The sequence below is a fragment of the Saimiri boliviensis genome, chromosome 1 (assembly GCF_048565385.1).
Source record: "Saimiri boliviensis isolate mSaiBol1 chromosome 1, mSaiBol1.pri, whole genome shotgun sequence".
NCBI classification, from domain to species: domain Eukaryota; kingdom Metazoa; phylum Chordata; class Mammalia; order Primates; family Cebidae; genus Saimiri; species Saimiri boliviensis.
Window position 1 is genome coordinate 89,571,604 of NC_133449.1, and position 21,961 is coordinate 89,593,564.

General features: G+C 38.9%; 1 long non-coding RNA gene across 1 annotated transcript in view; it reads left to right on the forward strand.

Moving 5' to 3' along the window:
* The window catches only part of LOC141581051 (uncharacterized), a 285,372-nt gene that overhangs the window by 17,247 nt on the left and 246,164 nt on the right, over positions 1-21,961 (forward strand). Inside the window, exon 3 of the long non-coding RNA XR_012513494.1 lies at positions 3,830-3,927. This is a non-coding gene — a long non-coding RNA (uncharacterized LOC141581051). The remainder of the gene's footprint in view (positions 1-3,829; positions 3,928-21,961) is intronic.

Sequence of the window (21,961 nt, forward strand, 5' to 3'; positions counted from 1 at the left end):
GGCACACACCACCATGCCCAGCTAATTTTTTGTATTTTTAGTAGAGACGGGGTTTCACCATGTTGACCAGAATGGTCTCGATCTCTTGACCTCATGATCCACCCGCCTCGGCCTCCCAAAGTGCTGGGATTATAGGCGTGAGCCACCGCGCCCGGCCACGTGCAGTTTTTTTAAAAGCCCTCAACCTAGACAGAATTGGGTTTGAATCCTGGCTAAATGCTCAGGGAAGGCACTAAATATTAAAGAGATTTCAAATTGTATTATAAGAAATGCAACTTTTTGCTCCACAGTGGTGTTATATTTTATTTAGAGTAAGGCATTCTTAGTAATGATGGTCAATTGCTTCAGTCTGTCTTTTTGGTTGTATAAGCCCCAAACCTTGGAGCCATCCTTGGCTTCTTTCATATCTTCAAAATACCATATATCTAGAATCTGACCCTTTCTTTTCACCTCTACTGCCACCGTCCTTGTCAAAGCTACAGTAATCTCTCATCTGAATAGCCTCTCTCTTGAATAGCCTCCTAACTTCCTTCTTCTAGTCTTGTCCCCAAGCAATATTTTCTTAACACAGCAGCCAGACTGATCCTCTTAAAATCTATCAGTTCATGTCACTCCTCAGGTCAAAACTCCTCAATGGCTCCCCATTTCACTCAGAATAATAATACCAAAGTCCTTGTAATAGCCTATAAAGTTTTACTGATCTGACTACCCCTCCCCATACCATTGGCCTCCCTGCTCTTTCTTGACAGTGCCAGGCACAGCCTGCCAGATAAGCCATGTTCTCTGCCAGGAATGCTCTTCCCTTAGATACCTGCTTTGCTAACCCTCTTATCTCTTTTAAGCCTTTGCTCAGATTTTACTTACTCATTGAGGCTTGCCTTGCCCTTCTTATTTAATTCTGCAAATTATTAATACCTGCAACCACAACCCAGGAATCTCAATCCCCTTTCCTTCTTGTACAGCAATCATCTTTCAACACATTATGTAGTGTATTTATTATATTTTGGTTAATTCCGTCTCCCCTACTAAAACATAAGCCTCACAGGGGCTGCAGTGTTTATTTGCTTCATTGGTGTGTTCCAAGCATTTAGAACACTGTTTGGCATATAATACACACCAACAAATGTTTGCTGGATCAATTAATTGATTTTATGTGTGTTTGTTGTGCTGTCTTATTTGAACGAAGACTAAACCAAATTGACAATCATTTAAGAAAGCAAATAATTACATGAGTTTAGGGGTTTTCCATTTTCCTTCTACTTCTATTTTTAATTTCTTCTTCATACTAACATAAAAATTCCCATATGTCCTAAATATAACTTTACTTTAAGCTGACGTGCACATTTCCTCACCTAAGAGTTCATCTTCCTTGTGTTGCATGATAATACTTACACCATTTCCACTCCCTTTCTAGTCCTTACTAATCCCCAATCTGTTCACAGAACAGAACTTTATTTGCAAATATCCATTATTTTTAGGACTGCCTAGTCTGATATACTGACTGAGAGGCACTCATTCTCAGGCCAAAAGTCTGGGTAGGGACTATTGCAGTGAAGAAATGAGAGAAGGGAATAGCAGTGCATAGGGGAAGATCTGAGAGTTGGCTCCTCTACGGGAAAACATCGAAAACTCTCTACCCACCCCACCCCACTGGTGGAACACGGGAAAGAAGAAAAATGAAGAGGGTATTAATAAAGTTGTGTGCTGTAGGGTGTGGTTTATAAAGCCCTCCCTTGGCTTTTTTTTTACAAAATCTTCAGTTTTTTACAAAATCTCCATTGCTTATAAGTTGTTTATAAAGCCCTCCCTTGGCTTTTTTTTTTACAAAATCTTCAGATTTTTACAAAATCTCCATTGCTTATAAATATTTGAAGGGTGGGTTTTCTTTTGAAGGGATTTGACCATATTCTTTAAGGTTGGCATGGAGTAAAAATAGAGGCTTCCCATGGCAGGATTACATAAGAAAAGTTTTAGGTATAGGAGTAGCAGAATTAATAAGGACCTGTTCAAGTAATCAAGGGAAGTGTTGGGAAAGGGACCATAAAAGTGACAAAAATTCACGAGAGTCAATAAAATCTTTTACAAATGTATAGGGTCACCTAAGGGAAAAATTTGTAAGGTTTATTCCATCTTTTATTAACTCACTTATTGAGGTTAGTTTCTTTAATAAACGGTGAGCAAAGCCGTGTGAAAAGAAGGCAAAAGAAAGCATTCATAGTTAGGATGAAAGTGGAGTTTCAGAAGTGCTTGGAGGTAAAATACATTGCTAACAGGGTTAAACAGGCATTGGCACCACAGCATGTGCTCAGGGCCATGGGGAAAGGATAGAGTGGAAGGTGCTGTTTCTCTGTGTGAGAGACTGGACCATGTTCTCTTACATTGCATCACATTTTTGCCTAATATGATTTTTGGCCTAAGGTTTTATGTTCACAGCCTCATCTCCTGCTGACCTCTTATTTCCAATGGAGAATTTGTTGTCATTTAAGCAAGTTCTTAACAATGGGGACAATTTGGAGCCGTAATTTATAAAAGGAATGTGATTAGATATACACAGTGCAAGACAGTTGTAAACCCCGAATAGGGAGATAAAGAAATAAAGAACACAGAGAATACTAGAGGAGCCAAGTTTTCTCCTCAAAGAAAGTAAAGATCTGGTTTGGAAACACAACACAATGTTATTGGAAAGTAATGAAGAATTAACAGTGGTTAAAAAAAAAAAAGGACAAACAAACCAAGGGTAACATTGGAATAGCTGGGGAAGGCCTTAAAGTAAAGGTGGAATTTGGGCATTGAGGATTGGTGAGGATTACTGCTAAAGGGAATGTGGAAGAGAAAAATAAATGACATTTGAAATGGTATAAGAAATTGATGATTCCTTGTAACTGACAGACTGACTTAGAGACTCCAAAAATTAGACACATATAATTGTCTTTCATTTAATAGCAAAAAATCCTTAGAAATTTTGAAGTTTTTTGTACACAACATTTTCCCATCTATTTCTTTATCAAAGCTGTGTAATGTTTATGGAAGAATTACCTTCACCATTTTGACTGGTTGGCACTATATCTTGACTTGAATCCTATCAGTAATAGTATTTTCATTAAAAAAGATATTTGAGAGCATATATAAACACAGACCTGTAAATATACACAGGTATCTGTGATCTCATTTTTGTCATGCTCTGGAAGTAACTATAGTTCCGTAGATAGGGCTGGTTTCATAGGTGTAACCAGTACAATTCCTGATGCTCAGAAGAGCTCTGCTTTTGGGGTTTAATGTCTGCAGTCTCGTCTTAAAAATCTTTATAAACTTTATCTTTGAATTTGTGTTTTTAAGTCAAGTTTGATGGGACAATGGAGCATATGATAGGAGCTTGGAACCTTGGCTCACACATGTCCCCCCTCTTGCCCTCTCCTTGCCTCCCAGGAAGGGTTCTCAGCTGCTGGCTCTACCATGTTCCAGCAGTCAACACCCTGCCCAGCGACCACTTCTGCCCAGGTTATGGGGGTGGAGTTGTGATCTTCTGGCATCCTCTGCCTCCAGCAGGGACCATGGTATGTTTGGGGAAGGTCCAAGTATCATACATGCATCTTGTAGCATCTTGGGGCAGGGCATACTGTAGCATCCCTGCTCTAGGCTGTTAGCACCATGGTGCATTTGATGGGTGTCTTGGCAGGGTCAAGTCTGTTACCCACCCATGATCTGGGTACTGAATATCCTGTGGTGTGGAGGTTACAGTCTTCAAGGAGGGTGCCTCTCTCCTTCCTGTGGGTTGAGTGGCAGGCCATGTGAAGGGGAGGTTGACTTCCTGTTTTCCTGTTCTTTGCAGGGTACAGCATATTGGTCCTGCAGCTGAAAAGCAGGAGAACCTGGCAACTGGTGGACAGTTAACAGACAGCAAATCCAGGAATGGGGCCCCGCGCACCTGTGAGTGTCTCCATTTGCCCTCTAAGCATTCCCCTTTCGAAGGAGCACAACACTAAGTAGCAAATAAAGAACAACATGACAAGTTGACAGAAAGAGAAACATCTAGTACCCTTAATGGCACTTCCCCACCTCCCAGCTTTTTAAACAAAGCACCCAAATCTTCATTTTTGATTGGGCCCTGCAAATTATGTAGTAGGTCCTGTCTTTAGGCATTCTGCTTCTTTTTCCTTTCTAGGAAGCAGGACACAACATCAGAAATGTTGATATGCCTTCCATTAATGAAAATAAGCCAATTTTTACAACACATAGTATTATTAATCTTCAATTACATGTGATGGGTTTAGCAAAGGGGAAGCAATTTTTCTCATATTTATAAGACTTGCTATGTCATTAAATTCATTTTATTATATGATTTTAAATTAATAAGCAGGAAAGAAAATTTAGTAGTTGTCAGTAAAATTCCATTTTAAATGGCAGTAATTTATTTTCTGGATATTCTTGATATTCAGCAATCATGTTATAAAATGTTGCTTATGTATAGATGTTATATTACATAAGATAATTTATTTTTACTACTGAGGCAGTCAAGTTTTTTAAGAATAAAATAAGCATTAAAAATAATTGAATCTTTAAAATATGGATTTCTTGCTGATACGATTGCTGTCACTTGTGTTAGGAAAGTGATGTAGCTTAGTAGAAAAAACTCAGGATTCTAAGTTGGCTCTCAATTTTCTTTTCTTTTGTTAGACCTTGATCTACCTAGAACATTCCTAAGGTTATTCTAATCCTAAATTCAGAGAGATTTGAATAGCATGCTTTAAATACACACACACACACACACACACACACACACACACACACACACACACACATTTTATTTGAATGAATACTACTACTAAATTATCTTTAATAACTATGGGTCTTGAAATATGTTTGCTTGAAAGGAATAGAAACCCACTAAATTAGCTCAAGTTAAAAATATTTTTTGAGAAATTGTGTCATATAGAACAAGAGCATGTGAAATATTACTCTTACTCTATTAATAATGTATGAATATCAAAAGTAACTCTACAGTAACCACCAGTAGGTAAAGAATACAACACAGCTATACCTTAAAAGGCCCTTATTTGCCCATCTGAAAATATCTCCCTCCCTCTCCTTCAGAGGCAACTGTTACACTGCTCTTTGAGATAATTACTCTCTTGTAATTCTTTATAGATTTTACCATCACTATATGTGTCCTTAAACAATAAATTACTTTAAAGGGAATTGCATTATAAAATATCATCTCATGGTCTGCAAGGAAAAGGAAATGGAACACTCTCAGGAAGCACAAGAATCAATACAGTTCTGGACTGTCAGTAGCAGGAGTCCAGTGCCACATCATTCATGCAGTTCAGGTATTTAACTATTGAGTCAGAGAATCTGATTAGCTGAAGTAGCTTTTTTCTCCTTGGTCAGGTATCTACCTCTGAAACAATCATCCATGGCTGATGAGAATGTAGTGTAGTAGAAACAGGGCAGCCAGGACCAAAAAGGCCCAGGCAATATTTATTAAAAAGTGATAAACTGTTCAGGAAATAGCTAGATACAATATATAATTCCACCAATGATGATGTCACCTTGAGCAAGTGTAAACTACCATTGACTTTATTTTTATTTTTTTGAGATGGAGTTTCGCTCTTATTGCCCAGACTAGAGTGCAGTGGTGCGACCTTGGCTCACCGCAACCTCTGCCTCCCAGATTCAAGCAGTTCTCCTGTCTAAGCCTCCCAAGTAGCTTGGATTACAGGCATGTGCCACCATGCCTGGCTAATATTGTATTTTTAGTAAAGATGGGGCTTCTCCATGTTGGTTAAGCTGGTCTCAAATTCCTGACCTCAGGTGATTTGCCCGCTGCAGCTTCCCAAAGTGTTGGGATTGCAGGTGTAAACCACTGCACCTGGCCGACTTTATTTCCTTATGAGTAAATACTGCAATTCACACTCTTTAAAAATATATCTTTGAATCCCTAAAAGAAAAAAATAACAATCTTAATTCAGTTAATCTGGCTAATGGAATAATTCATCTCTTTTATTTAGTGGGCCTTTCTTGGGTGTCTTTGTTGCCTTTTAATAGAGAAATGTATTGAATACCTCCCCAATTGCTGTATTGCATGGGACTTCTGCTCTCTGGCCGCGCCTGTATCTTCCTCCTTTTCCAAACCAATTTAGAAACTCAAATGCAACATGTTAAGTAAGAAAAATGTAATGAAATGAAATACATTCTTGTCTATTTGATGTTATATAATATAAAACATAAATCGTGTATTGGAGATGAATTAATTATATCCATCCTCTGTTCCAAAAGATTTTGACTCCTGCTTCCACAACAACAGAGCCCTTATTGGCCCATCTGGGCTATGTGACCCTACTCCCTACCCTGGACTTAGGTAAGGCAGTCATCAATGAACAATTTGATGGCCCAAGGAGATGTACCCCACTGCATAGTTAAACAGATTAATTTCTCCTAATTTCAACATTTGAGAGAGGAGACACAGAAACCTAGGGAGTGGGTAGCTACATCATTTTCAAAGAGAAGCCCAATAGGGTGATTGCCTTGTTCCCACCCTTGCCTTTTCCTTGAATTCTGGGAGTTTTAGAATTCTTAAATTACAGATCAAGAATATAATCAAGATTTAAACTTATTTGAGTAGGAAACTTGCTCTAAGACATATAAAAACATGTTTTAAAAATATTTTTTTATTAATAAAACTAAGTTATTCCCTAAAACAATAGTTCTCACACTTTAGCATACATTGGAATCAGCTAGAGGGCTTGTTAAACATGGATTATTGGGTCTTACACTCCATTTCTGATTTAATACATCTGGTATGGAGCTGGGTCATGATAGTTCAAATTTCTGTCAAGATCCTACAGGATGATAATCTTCTCGGTCCAGGGACCACCCCTTGAGAAACAATGCCCTAGAAACAATCATCTGAGAAGTATATCTAACATAACCTCTTCCATAGCCAAACAGTAAGTTGCTTGCTACGTGGACCTCTATATAGGGCTGCTCACAACATGGCTACTCAGCCCAAGGGCTCTTAGAAAGTGAGAGAGAATGAGAGAATGAGAGCTCCCAAGATGAAAGTCATAGTCTTTGTATAACCAGGTCTCAGAAGTGACGTTCCATCACTTCTGCCACATTCTGTCCATTAGGAGCAAGGCACTAAGTCCAGCCCATACTCATTGGGAGGTAATTACACAAGGGCATGAATACTAGGAAATGGGAATCACTGGGGACTATCCTAGAAGCTGTCCACCAATGTGGTATATTCATACACAAGAATATTATTCAGCAATAAAAAAGGAACAACCTCCAGAGATATGCTACAAATAGGTGAACCTGAAACACACTAGTCTAAGTAAAAGAAGCCAAACATAAAGACTGTGTATTGTATGGTTCCATTTATGTGACATTCTGAAAAAGGCAAAATTACAGAGAAAGCAAATCAGCAGTGGCTTATAGGGCTGGAGGTGGGATTGGGGGAAAATGGAACATTTGAGGATGATAAGCATGTTCAAGAATTGGATTTTAGCCAGGCACGGTGGCTCACGCCTATAATCCCAGCACTTTGGGAGGACAAGGTGGGAGAATCACTTGAGGTTAGGAGTTTGAGACCAGCCTGGCCAACGTGATGAAACCCCATCTCTTTGAAAAAGAAAAAAAAAAGAATTGGATTTTAGTGATGACTGCATACTTCTAAGTTTACTAAAAATCATTTAATTGAACACTTACCAAAAAAGATGGCATGAGATACAAAACAATTAGCCTGTACTTTAAAGAAAGTCAATGTTATGAAAAGGAGAATTATTCCAGATTAAAAGAAACTAAAGAGGCGTGACAACTACTATGCATGATCCTGGATTGAATCCTGAAGGGCGTGGGGGTGGGGAACTGTGATGGGAGGGATGTTGTGGAACATCATTAAGAAAATTAGAAATAATTACATATGCACAGCAGATTAGATATTAACATTGTATCAATATTAAATTTTCCAAATAATTGTCTCTTTTCTTTGTTTTTAGTAAATATATGCTATTTAGGGGTAAAGGGACAGGTTTCCTGTAACTATCTCTCAACTAGTTCAGAAAAAAAATATGTACATACAGCGAACGGAGGAGTGATACAGCAAATGTGGTTTATTGTTAACAATTGGTAAATCTGGGCCGGGCGCGGTGGCTCAAGCCTGTAATCCCAGCACTTTGGGAGGCTGAGGCGGGTGGATCACAAGGTCGATTGATCGAGACCATCCTGGTCAACATGGTGAAACCCCGTCTCTACTAAAAATACAAAAAATTAGCTGGGCATGGTGGCTCGTGCCTGTAATCCCAGCTACTCAGGAGGCTGAGGCGGGAGAATTGCCTGAACCCAGGAGGCGGAGGTTGCGGTGAGCCAAGATCGCGCCATTGCACTCCAGCCTGGGTAACAAGAGCGAAACTCCGTCTCAAAAAAAAAAAAAAAAAAAAAAAAAAACAATTGGTAAATCTGGGTGAAAGGTATATGGGAATTCTTTACACTATTCTTGCAAATTTTTTTTCTAAGTTTAAAATTATTTCAAAGTGGAAAGTTCTTAAAAAAAGTCTTTGAACAAATTCTCTGTTCCTCAGCTTCTAGCTAGGATCAAATATAGCTATCAATACAAATAGTAAAACTAACTGGAGAAAGAAGGAAACAAATGAATTTTGACCTCCTTCTATTTATTAGCTGCTCTTTTCCCCTCTGTTTTATTTAATTCTCATAACACTCCTTAGAATATTGGTTCTCAACCTCAGTTGCACTTTACAATCTCCTGGGGAGTTTAAAGCTTCCCATTCCCTGGCAATAACTGTACTGATGAATTTAGAAGCTCTGGGATGTACCCAGTCTTCAGTATTTTTTAAAGTTCTCCAGATGATTCCATCATGCAGCCAAGGTTGAGGCCATTGCCTTGGACCTAAAACTTTATCATCTCTATTTTACAAATGTCAAAGTTGAAGTCCAGGGAGATTCAGTAACTTGCCCATGGTTACAAAGCTTCTGGAAGTGGCAGCAAGGATAGAGGGGACACACAGAAAGAGGGAGGAGGGCCTACACTGTGGCAAGTTGTCCTCACTGTACCTTCTGGCTGCCTTCTGTTTTCATTCAGCTTTCCAGAGCCTGACCAGCAGATGAGAAACTGAGTCAGGTGCTGTAAAATACAGTGAAGTCTGCTTATAAAATGAACATGAGCATGTAGAAGCTAGTGATTATGAAAAGTTCTATGAAAGCACAAAGCTGCTTTGTGAGGGTGAAATTAGGTGATGGGAGTAAGTTCAATCAGGAAAGACTTCTTTGATAAGTGGTTAAAAAAGAGAAACTGATATCTCTAAACATGTTAAATTTATAGACAGTGACATGTTAAATTTCTTCCTCGAATTTTCCTTCAACTAGATAAAACAGATATAAATTTAAAAAAACCGCAATATATATGAAAAGACTTTACTCTAAATTTAGAATAGTTAAATATATCTCCTTTAAGCTATGTTTCTAGATAACTTGTAAATCGTTAGGAAGAATTATGTCTCATTTTAGTTAAGTCCCATCTATTAATTTTTAATATTGCTGAACAGATAATGTTCACATAATAATCCTTAATTGCTGCTGTTCCTAGGTTTCCCAAACATTTAAAAATAAGCCCTTCTTGAGTGCTAGCTAAGCCGAAGAAGGGGAAATTTGACCCCACAGTTTATCACTTAGCTCATTAACATGCTAATATGACTACAATTTGCATTTGACTAGGGGTTGTTCTTTCACCACCCCCCCTGTAATCTTGTTGGCAGAATATCACAGTTTTTGGTTGATTTTTTTTCTTAAATCAAATTGTCTGTCTACACTAGGGAAATAAGGTGCTGGTAATACAAAAAGCTTGAAAGTGAATTAATTGCTCTGTAACAATTCCACATTGGTTTAGCCCCATAGGTGGTGTTATTTGCACAGCTCTTGCAAATGCTAATAATCAATTCACATTGGCATTTAAACAAAATCAACCCTAAGATATTTCTCACACTTCCTAATGAATGATTTCTTTTTTCTTAGTCTCAAGTTACCCAAGTCCCGTGGTGATCTAGGATAGCTCTACTTTGATAATTAAGTGTGTCTGAGTCCTTCCAATAGCTTTTTCGGATAAGTAGTTCAGAATGAACTCTTTTTCTAGCTGCTTTACCATTCAAAGCATTTACCTTGATGTGGATGTACGGAGTAAGGAAATTAATACTGGATCTTACTGACAGAAATCTTACTGATAATAGATATTTTTATTATAAAAATGTAATTGAATATTTTATGTAATATGTTATTTTAAAATATTCTTAAAATATTTTAGAAAGCCTGTGACAAAAAAATACATTCACAATGGGGCAGATATCTCTGGTGTAATGACACCATTGGTTTTTGTATGTGTGTCAGTATAAGGATAGATATATAATTATCCAAAAGAAATATTTCTGTGTTTAGGAGATACCAAATACTAAATAGGTCTCTCAGCCCAACTGGATAGATGAGAGTCTCTTTTAGGGCCCCACTAAATTGTTTGGCAACAGGTTCGCATTGGATTTCCCTGTCCTGGGACAAAATGCTTAATAAGCTTGCCTATGGTGGTGAAGGGACTTAAATACTTGTCAATTAGGAGTACAAAATAATTAATTGGTAATTGGTACTGGTAGAATTTCTGTGATGCAACTAGGAGTAGAGATTATTTTGAGTGCACTTTAATGGAGTCCTTTGCAGTCACTTAGGTGCCTTCCTACTCTATCTGTATTCAAGAAGAAATACCTGTTGATAATTCAGAGGGAGGGAAGAAAATGAAATGAATTATGTGAATCATTGTCAAGCATCTACTATATGCAGGACACTATGATAAACACACTTACCCTATGTTATCTCATTTAATTCTCTCAGCAACCATAAGACAGATTTCCCTACCTGACAAATGATGGAGATTCCATGACTTGCTTAACATAGCATGATAAAATGATAGAGCAGAGATTCAAATCCAGTTCTATCCACTCTAAAGTTACTGCTTTCTTTTCACTACACCATGTTGCTGTCAAAATGAAAGAAAGTAAAATCTGATAAGAAAATAAATCTGAATATTTGATATCCTATTGAGGGAAACACAACAAGGTTTGGGATTATAGACATGCCAGAAAGGGTATATTGCTCAGGATATTGAAAAATACTAGAAGATAGCTAGAAATAGAAACTGGAGAATCCAGACTTCTCAAGGACCCAGAACTAAGAATAGAATGTACTCGGGTAACTGAGTAGACTGAAGACTCTCAGTAATAGATTTCTTCTAAGTTGAACAAAGATGAACTGTGAGTCTGTATTTGCTGGCCTATATGTGGCTGTGGTTTTCAAAGAATGATCTTACCACTTGGAGCAGCTTCAAGAAGATTAGCCTAAGTACATGTTGCTGCCTTGGGAATTCACTAAGAGGAGCGTGTGAAAGAAAGGGAGGAACGCCTCTGAGGGATTTTCTCTAGGGTATGTAACAGCAATGAAATTGTTGGGACAAAGGGTGTGGAGATGGGCATCTTGAGTGGATCCAAATACTACCAGTATAGGAGAGGATAGCTGTTACTAAGAAGTTGCTCCAAGAATATGACCAGACCTCTCTATGTGAGGAAAATGAAACTACCTTCATTCTGTCAACAATTCACTAACCTCATTAAGAACATGGTGGGTTCATCATGAATGTGGCACTGAATTCTGGGAGAGGCCAATAGATCCTAAGGATGGTTCCTGCCTTTGAGGAGCTGATTTTATGATGTAGAGTTGGAGCATAGGTCCTTAAACACTAAATATACCTTGTGGATGGTGAGTACATGTGAGGGGCAGCCTCAGGAAGTCAGGGAAAGGAGAGATGTGTGGAACCTGGTGACAAAATAAGGCCTCCTGAGGGACTGGAGCTGGATCTTGAAGGACAGGAAGGTGAGAGAATGTGGATCAGGACGAGGAAGAAAAGAAAAGAAATGCTGGTGGGAATATTTGGCCTTGTGTCTTCTGAGCTCTGATACATATACCTTATTCACAGCATATACATATGACATGTGTGAATGTGGGCATGTGTATATTTATTTATACACAAAGAGTACATTATGTGAACATTATTTGTAGTAGTGTAAGTTGATATAACCACTTCAAAGAGCCATTTTTAAACTGTGTAATGGACACAAGAGTGTTTGTTTTATTGATCTGTAATATTTTGTATGCTTGGATATTTCAACTTAAAAACATTAAAAGAGGGGCTGGGCGCGGTGGCTCAAGCCTGTAATCCCAGCACTTTGGGAGGCCGAGGCGGGTGGATCACGAGGTCGAGAGATCGAGACCATCCTGGTCAACATGGTGAAACCCCGTCTCTACTAAAAATACAAAAAATTAGCTGGGCATGGTGGCACGTGCCTGTAATCCCAGCTACTCGGGAGGCTGAGGCAGGAGAATTGCCTGAACCCAGGAGGCAGAGGTTGCGGTGAGCCGAGATCGAGCCATTGCACTCCAGCCTGGGTAACAAGAGCGAAACTCCGTCTCAAAATGAAGAGACCCCCAAACAGGCTTTGTGTGAGCAACATGACTGTTTATTCACCTGGGTGCAGGTGGGCTAAGGCTGAAAAGGGCATTGGTGAAGGGCAGTGCGATAAGAGTAGGTTTTATAGGTTGGGGCAAATCTTTTGGGGAGTGAGCAGGAGTGTTACAGAGTAAGATCTGTTACAGTGGTAGGGGTAGGGGCAAGGAGTATATATTACCATAAGTTCAGTTACAATGATGGTGGGGGGGGAGGTAAGGCATAAGAGCAGTTAAGATGGCAGGGTGGGGTGAGGAGTATTCACATTATCATAAGAACAGTTAAGATGGCAGGGTGGGGTGAGGAGTATTCACATTGTTATAATAACAGATAAGATGGCAGAGTGAGTTGATGTCCCAGGGAAGCGCCGCCTGGGTGATCAGGGGTAATGGCAAATGCAGGGTCGGGGTGGGAGTGATCAGCCGAGGCAGGCAGGACTTTAGACTTTCTGGGTCTGGGCTTGCACATGGAGGCCTGACGAAAAGAAGATCAGAAAGATATGCAGTGAAATGTTTAACAGTATTTGTTGGGATTATCTGCAGCTTAAAATATCTTCTTTAGGCCAGGCATGGTCCCAGCACATTGGGAGGCCGAGGCAGGCAGATCACAAGGTCAGGAGCTGGAGACCATCCTGGCCAACATGGTGAAACCCTGTCTCTACTAAAAATAGAAAAAATTAGCTGGGCGTGGTGGTGGGCACCTGTAATCCCAGCCACTTAAGAGGAGGCAGAATTGCTTGAACCTGGGAGTGGGAGGTTGCAGTGAGCTGAGATCATGCCATTACACTCTGGCCCAGGTGACAGTGTAAGACTACTTTTTTTTTTTTTTTTTTTTTTTTTTTTGAGACGGAGTTTTGCTCTTGTTACCCAGGCTGGAGTGCAATGGCGCGATCTCAGCTCACCGCAACCTCCACCTCCTGGGTTCAGGCAATTCTCCTGCCTCAGCCTCCTGAGTAGCTGGGATTACAGGCACGCGCCACCACGCCCAGCTAGTTTTCTGTATTTTTAGTAGAGACGGGGTTTCACCATGTTGACCAGGATGGTCTCGATCTCTCGACCTCGTGATCCACCCGCCTCAGCCTCCCAAAGTGCTGGGATTACAGGCTTGAGCCACCGCGCCCGGCAAGACTACGTTTTTTAAAAAAGTCTTCTTTATATTCATTTTTATTTTTGAAAATAAGTATATCAATTTTATTTAATATTTCATAAGTTAAAAAGTAAAGAAAAAAACCAGTGCATTACAGAGGCATGGTATATTTCAAGAGCCTAGAACAGTAACTGGCACATATTAAAATCTCAAAAAATATTAACTGAATAAGTTAATGGATGGATGAATAAATGAGACCATAGCCACACAGGCTGGGAGGAAGGAAGAGGAAGCTAGGAATGGTGTTAGGCTAGTGCCTGAGGCAGGTGATCCTATTTGGTGTAGTGTACAGTAGCCATCTTCCTGTTTCTAAGGAGAATAACTCAGGTATAAACATATTTATTCTGGTAGAAGGGGTTGGGCAGAGGCAGAAATACTGATTTGATCACTTTTTCCACCCTCACCCATCCTGTTTCTACCTTCTTCCTCTTTTCTACCTTACCTATATTGCTGAGATTCCATCATTCCTAGCACCTGAGCCTGCCTGCCTGTCACCATCTGTAGAACAAGTGGAAATATCTGTATGTAAATAGCATCCATGGTTTAAACAGCTAACCTCAGTAACTTGGTTTGTGTCTAGACATGAAATGGATAAAAGCTAATTAATTTTGATTATTAAACTCTAAAACATCATCCCAAACTAGCCAACATTTTAGAAAGCAATGGCTAAGCCACCATAGACAGATTACATAGATTCAGCAATACATTCATTTGCTTCAAGTGAGTCCATGCTAGTATTTTTACCAAAGTTCTTATGCTTCCAAGCTGAATCATGTATCACTTGGTAAGATTCTGCTTTATTAAATTGACTAACAAGGTAATTCTTTGGGCTGAGGTGTTTAGGAAGATACAACAAGAGACTGCACAGAAAATAACAGTAATTTTCTAAATACGACCAAGTCAATTGTATCTGTTGTGCACTAAGAGAAAGACTCCTGGGTTTTAGTAGATAACCCACTATGTAATCATCCTGGCTGAATAGGCTCAGATACTTTGTTTTGAAGGGAGTGCAGAAATCCTGCAGGTTTAATTGCCAATAAATCAGCATGACCTCTACTCCCTGGCAGGCATTTTCTGCAATGATCTTTTCAACTAGAAAATGAAGAGATGGATTTTACAGTGTGTGCTTACTGCCTATGGTAAGATAAGAGAATTACATTTGCTGTTTCCTCCATTATAGGCTATGCTAGATAATGAAGGACTCTATTAATGACATGTTCTGTTTACTTTTAGGTTATTTTCGTCTTGTATTACAGTTATTTCTTTTCATTATTATGGAGAACCATCTTTTTTTTTTAAAAAAAAAAAACTATCATTTGTTAGTTCTGTATTTTACCATCATCAGATCTGATTCCCTAGTTAATTCACAAGAATTTGCCTTAAAATATTCTAGCTCACTCACAAAGCTATTCACAAACTGGTTGAATTGGATGTTGCATTTAGCTCATTTTCAGATTTATTTTGAAAAGCATATATTTTAAATTAATATTTCCAATTCATGGCTATAGTAAATACAGAATTTTTAACACTCATCTGTACCCAAATGTACCAAAAACCTGATGTTTATATTTTGGAACTGTTTGTGTGTTTAATTTGAGTAACATTCTGTGGTATATATTTATGTTTAGTTTTTCGATTGCATGAACAGTATATAAAAAAACACCAAAATTTAAAACCATTAAACAATAATAGGTTATATTTCCTACTTAATTTCTGAGTGCTCCTGTTATCTATTCTGAATTTAGGATGGTGCTTTTCCTGCCTAATTCCAGGGAGCTGAACCAGATATCTCTTGAGGCTTTTTCCAGCCCAAGATCTATGATGTAACCTGCTGTGTCAGGAGGTCATGTTGTTTTGGGCAGTGTGCAGGAGAATTCTGTTGTGCTTTAAATATACATCTAAAAAATGTATTAGGATTGAGAAAATTCTGGGACTACGATAGCAATGACAGTTTTTTTAGTCTCTCAAAATCCTAACATAACAACAAATAGATTTGCTAGATAGCAAAACCAAAAACATTTACAATAAAATCAGGTGATAAAGCATCCCCAGAAAATCCCAAATACTAGTAGTCCCCCCTTACCCACAGTTTTGCTTTCTGTGATTTCTCATGGCACAGTACAATAAGATATTTTGAGAAAGAGAGAGACACATTCACATAAGTTTTATTACAGTATATTTTTATAATGGTTCTCTTTTATTGTTGTTAATCTCTTACTGTGCCTAATCTACAAATTAAACTTTATCATAGGTATGTATGTATGGGAAAAACATAGTATATACAGGGTTTGGAATTATTTGCAGCTTCAGCCACCCACTGGGAGTTTTGGAACATATCCTCCATGGATGGGGGGTGGGAACTATTATACAAGCAAATTAGAACAAATAATTAATATCTGCAAGATCTGCCATTTGTGTGGGAGAAGACAGAGGAAAACAGTAGGACCCTGATAAACCTGAGAGCAGAGTAAGAAAAATAGCCAACAGATATTTAGTGAGTGCAAAGTGCAACAGACCAATTCAAGAATAGTAACAGAAATTGGGAGGTCTTTTCCCCCACTGGAAAAGCAGATGACTACAAGAGGCCCACATTAAGGACAGAATGAGCTAGAACACTTTGGCCACAATGAATTTATAAAACTGACCAGACGGGCCGGGCACGGTGGCGCAAGCCTGTAATCCCAGCACTTTGGGAGGCCGAGGCGGGTGGATCACGAGGTCAAGAGATCGAGACCATCCTGGTCAACATGGTGAAACCCCGTCTCTACTAAAAATACAAAAAATTAGCTGGGCACGGTGGTGCGTGCCTGTAATCCCAGCTACTCAGGAGGCTGAGGCAGGAGAATTGCTTGAACCCAGGAGGCGGAGGTTGCGGTGAGCTGAGATCGCGCCATTGCACTCCAGCCTGGGTAACAAGAGTGAAACTCCGTCTCAAAAAAAAAAAAAAAAAAAAAAAAAAAAAAAAAAAAAACTGACCAGACGGGCCGGGCACGGTGGCGCAAGCCTGTAATCCCAGCACTTTGGGAGGCCGAGGCGGGTGGATCACGAGGTCAAGAAATCGAGACCATCCTGGTCAACATGGTGAAACCCCGTCTCTACGAAAAATACAAAAAAAAAAAAAAAAAAAAATTAGCTGGGCATGGTGGCACATGCCTGTAATCTCAGCTACTCAGGAGGCTGAGGCAGGAGAATTGCCTGAGCCCAGGAGGCAGAGGTTGCGGTGAGCTGAGATCGCGCCATTGCACTCCAGCCTGGGTAACAAGAGCGAAACTCCGTCTCAAAAAACAAAACAAAACAAACAAAACAAAAAAACAAAAAAACTGACCAGACAGGGCTTCTTTCCAGAATGGAGCAGGAACCAGACTTCTGACATTGGAATCAAAATGGATCAGGATAAAAACAATAGAGACAAAGGAAAGAAGACCCACAGCTAGAAAATCTCGAGGCAAACAGCTACTTTTAAATATTGATTTATGAGACAAAACAAAGAGCTTTCTGAAGTTAGCAAAGACACCTTCAGTCATGTCTCCTAAAAGTTGAGAAAAACCTTTTTCACATAAGGATGAGCAGTAAATTAGTTACTATGCAAAAATAAAAGCAGAATGACATAAATTCAGGCAACAAAAGCACACTGAAGACATTTGTCCACAGAACACATTAGGATTTTAACTTTCAATTTCAAAATAAGCTAAAAAGCATTAAGAAAATAATATAAAACATGGTAAAAATCTATAAATCAGATTTGTAAATCTCAGAAATGAGATGATAGAACTCAGAGAATTCGAAATAAAAATCACTTAAGCAATAAAGTCTTAACTAGAAAAAACACAAGAGAATAAGCTACAGATAACGTAATAAGAGAAGAGAGAGTAAAAAAAATAAAGATTTTAAGAATAAAAAACACTAAAAGGGAAGCAATTCAATAGAAGGTGAAAATACTGAAGACAAAGAAGAGCCAACATATAGATAATAGGAAGTCCCCCCATACGAGAAATCAAACTGAACAGATACTCAGAACCATAATTCAAGATCTTTCCTGATATAACAAGAAAAAAAATTTTTTTTTTTTTTTTGAGACGGAGTTTCGCTCTTGTTACCCAGGCTGGAGTGCAATGGCGCGATCTCGGCTCACCGCAACCTCCGCCTCCTGGGTTCAAGCAATTCTCCTGCCTCAGCCTCCTGAGTAGCTGGGATTACAGGCACGTGCCACCATGCCCAGCTAATTTTTTTGTATCTTTAGTAGAGACGGGGTTTCACCATGTTGACCAGGATGGTCTCGATCTCTTGACCTCGTGATCCACCCGCCTCAGCCTCCCAAAGTGCTGGGATTACAGGCTTGAGCCACCGCGCCCGGCTAACAAGAAAAAAATTTTAAGTTACATGTTGAAAGAGCACACCATAGCCTGAGAATAGTAATTCAGAATACCCAATACCAAGATATAATTTAGTAAAATTCATGGACTTTTAAAAAACATACAAAAATATCTGTAGACATTTAGGCAAAAACAAAAACAAAAAAAACCTCTCAAACCCATGTGATTTTATGAGGCAAACACAGATTAGCAAATTTGTAAATAATACTTCATGCCAGATAAAAATAAGGTACCATATTTGAGATACTCAAAGAAAACGTGAGCCAAGGATTTTATATCCATCAAAGCCAACCTTCAAGTATAAAAGACAGTTATCAACATGCAAAAACTCAGGGAATATTGCTTTCCCTTTCTTTCCCTGAGGAATCTGCTAGAAAATGAACTTTAGACAACCAAAATGATTAGAGACATTGACATAAGGACTGCTCATGAGCATTAGCAAGTGATTACTTATAGGACTAAGACTAAACAAGTGGTAAGAGAGAGAGCGTAGTATGTAATGGCTGTCTGACAATGTAAAAACAGTACAATTATTACAAAGGAGGAGAAAAGGGGGAAAGAATATATGAAAACGATTTTAGCTGTTCTCAGTAAATCTATATTTTTCTGAGCCTATGATATGTGTAATACAGGATAAAGTGAACAATAATTATCAGATATTCTCTGCCCTTGAGAATCAGGCTTTGGGAGGCCAACTCAGGCAGATTACTTGGTCAGGAGTTTGAGGCCAGCGTGGCCAACATGGTGAAACCCCGTCTCTACTAAACATACAAAAATTAGCTGGGTGTGGTGGCAGGTGCCTGTAATCCCAGCTACTGGGGAGGCTGAGGCATAAGAATTGCTTGAGCCGGGCGCGGTGGCTCAAGCCTGTAATCCCAGCACTTTGGGAGGCCGAGGTGGGTGGATCAGGAGGTCAAGAGATCGAGACCATCCTGGTCGACATGGTGAAACCCCGTCTCTACTAAAAATACAAAAAATTAGCTGGGCATGGTGGCGTGTGCCTGTAATCCCAGCTACTCAGGAGGCTGAGGCAGGAGAATTACCTGAACCCAGGAGGCGGAGGTTGCGGTGAGCCGAGATCGCGCCATTGCACTCCAGCCTGGGTAACAAGAGCGAAACTCCGTCTCAAAAAAAAAAAAAAAAAAAAAAAAAAAAGAATTGCTTGAACCCGGGAGGCAGAGTTTGCAGTGAGCCGAGATCATGCCACTGCACTCCATCCTGGGCAATAGAGCAAGACTCTGTCTCAAACCCCGCCCACCCCACCACCGCCAAAAAAAAAAACAAAAAACAAAAAACAAAAACCAACCCAGAGACTTACCAGGGTCACGTCCAAAGACCCAGGAGCCAGCCTAAAAAGGTTTCCACTGGCCAAAGACATAACCGATTACAATTTGAGCCTCAAAGTTGGTAATAATTTATTAAAACTCATAAATTATATTTAAATACATGTGTTCAAAGTGATATATTTCTACACATATATGTATATATAAATATAGTTGTTTGTTTTAAGTTGGTCTTCTTTGGAAGATGATAGAGAACGGATTCATGTCTTGAAAGTTGGTAATAGAGAAGAATCAAACATTTGTCCTAACTTTTATGAACAGTACCATTATATTACTAAATAGTTAATGAGGGGAACCATCTTTATATGAAATTATTCTGCCTAATAAATTTAAAAGAAATGATAGAATCAAAGTGTCACCACTTTTTAACCCCCAATGATTTAATGGATATAGGCAGTGAGCACCAACAGCTGCTGATATTACAAAAAGAGACAAGCAGGTTATGAAAACACCATTGCCTAGTCTTCCCAAAGGGTTCAAAGTTGAGTTTGATCATACCCCCAGATCTAGCTGCCAATCTGCAGGAAATAAAGAGGACAGAGAAACTGGTTGAACTGCTTCGTAAGTGCATAGTCAGCAACATTCAGAGTGTAGGGGAGTAGATGGTCTGGGTTCTTCACAGATAGGGTGTAAAGAGAATTGGAGGAGGAACCTATAACTTGGAACAGAATTAAAAGAAAAAAAGTGTTAACAGACAAGACAAAGCAATAGGGATGCACATGGGATGTATTTTTTACATTTGGGTGATAATTCTGTAAAGAAAGTAAATTTCTTTAGTACCCAGAATAGTGGTCACTTCTGGGGAAAGAGGACGTTATAATTTGAATGAGCATTTGGAGAAGCTTCTGGGCTGGGGTTGGGTTGACAGAGTACTGTTTCTTGGCTTGGATGGTGCTTGCAAAGATGTTTGCCATATATTAACTCATAAAGCTATACTGTACATTTTTTGTGTATATTTTTCTGCACCTGTTTTGTTTTTGCTTCTCAATCAAAAGGTTTATCTTCTTTTTGTTTTTATTTTCCTTAAGAATAGTGCAAACAGAGAGCTTTGAAAGAGACTTTTGTGTGCATTGCTTTCATTTCAGGACACTTGTCAGTTTCTTCCAAAAGTCCTAGTGTGACCGCATTTTCTCCATTAAATTCAACAAGGACTGTTCTTGGAATAACAGACAAACACACATTTTATCTGTGCCTGACTTACGGACAGTGTAGGAAGAAAACAAGCAAGAGGCCAGCAAAGTAGGAAATAAAAAGTCTTGGCATTCAAGATATTCTTGGAAAAAAATATTAAGGGAAACTCCTGGGAATGTATATGTGTAGGTATGGTAGTGTTAGTATGGTGGTATCACAAAATCTTTCTGGAAAGCTGGAGGATCCCTCACTATCTGTTCAGATATACATCCTCAACTTTATTCAGATTGGACAAACAAAACAGCTTGGATTCATTCCATCCATTGATCTTTTGACTTTAAGATGTTAAGGGGCTATGCGGAGATGAATCTGTTTCCCATATCAGTCTTCAAGTCTTCAACAAAGCTCTCTCTGAAAGCTAACTTTCCTGAAGTATCATTAAAGCAAAGAAACAGCATCTGCTTTATGTCACAATAACTCATTACCTGTGATGAGTGAGACAAGGGCCATGGGATCTGTATCAATCAGACAGTTTGAAAGTATTTGTTGAGCACAGATTTTTCTATAGAGTCTCAATTTCAAATATGATGTCCTATTGTATGACTGGAGTTGAAGCTCTAAATATACAGTCACCATAGCTATATTATAAAATCATTATTTGTGTTTCCTTCTTCCTCTAATGAAAGCAGTGCCAATCTTACAGGTAGAGCTGACAGATTAATTTAACAGATTTTTAAATTTTAAAATGATTAGAACAAGCTCCTGAGGATCTCAGGATGTGCCCTAGAACCCCCACGGGGCCACTTGGCAGAGTAGGGTTAGTAAGCATGCAGGGTTATTTAAATCCTATCAATGTTTAAGGCCTGCTTCAGCATCATCTCTGTTTCCAAGTACTTAAGAGCATTACAAATTGAACTGCTCATAAGCCAGCTTTCATTATTGCCATTATTACTATTTCACATTGTTTTCCAATCACTTCATGATGGTTAACTTCGTGTCTCTATCTGGTTACAAAGTTTCCTGTAGGCAGCAGTTAGGCCTTCTACTCGTGTATTCTCCATTACATATAGAAAACACTCAATACTCATTGATCTTGTTGGTTGATCCTTCAATTCATCCATTTATTCAACTGACAAATATTTATTGAGGACTATCAATTTATAGATGTAGGGTTATAGCTGTGAGCACATTTGTGCTCTCATGAAACTTCCGTTTTAGTGGTTGGAATAAGTAAAAACACCAGGGTACTTTCATTTTCTTTTTCAAATTATGAACCCTAAAATGACCAGCTTCACAGCCGTAGCAGAGGCTAAACTGCACTTTGTACAGAAAAGTTTTCCAGCACATTCTGCTGCTTAGTGCTATGCTAACAAAACAAAACAGGCTCACCAGGTGGGAATTCATTCTATTCA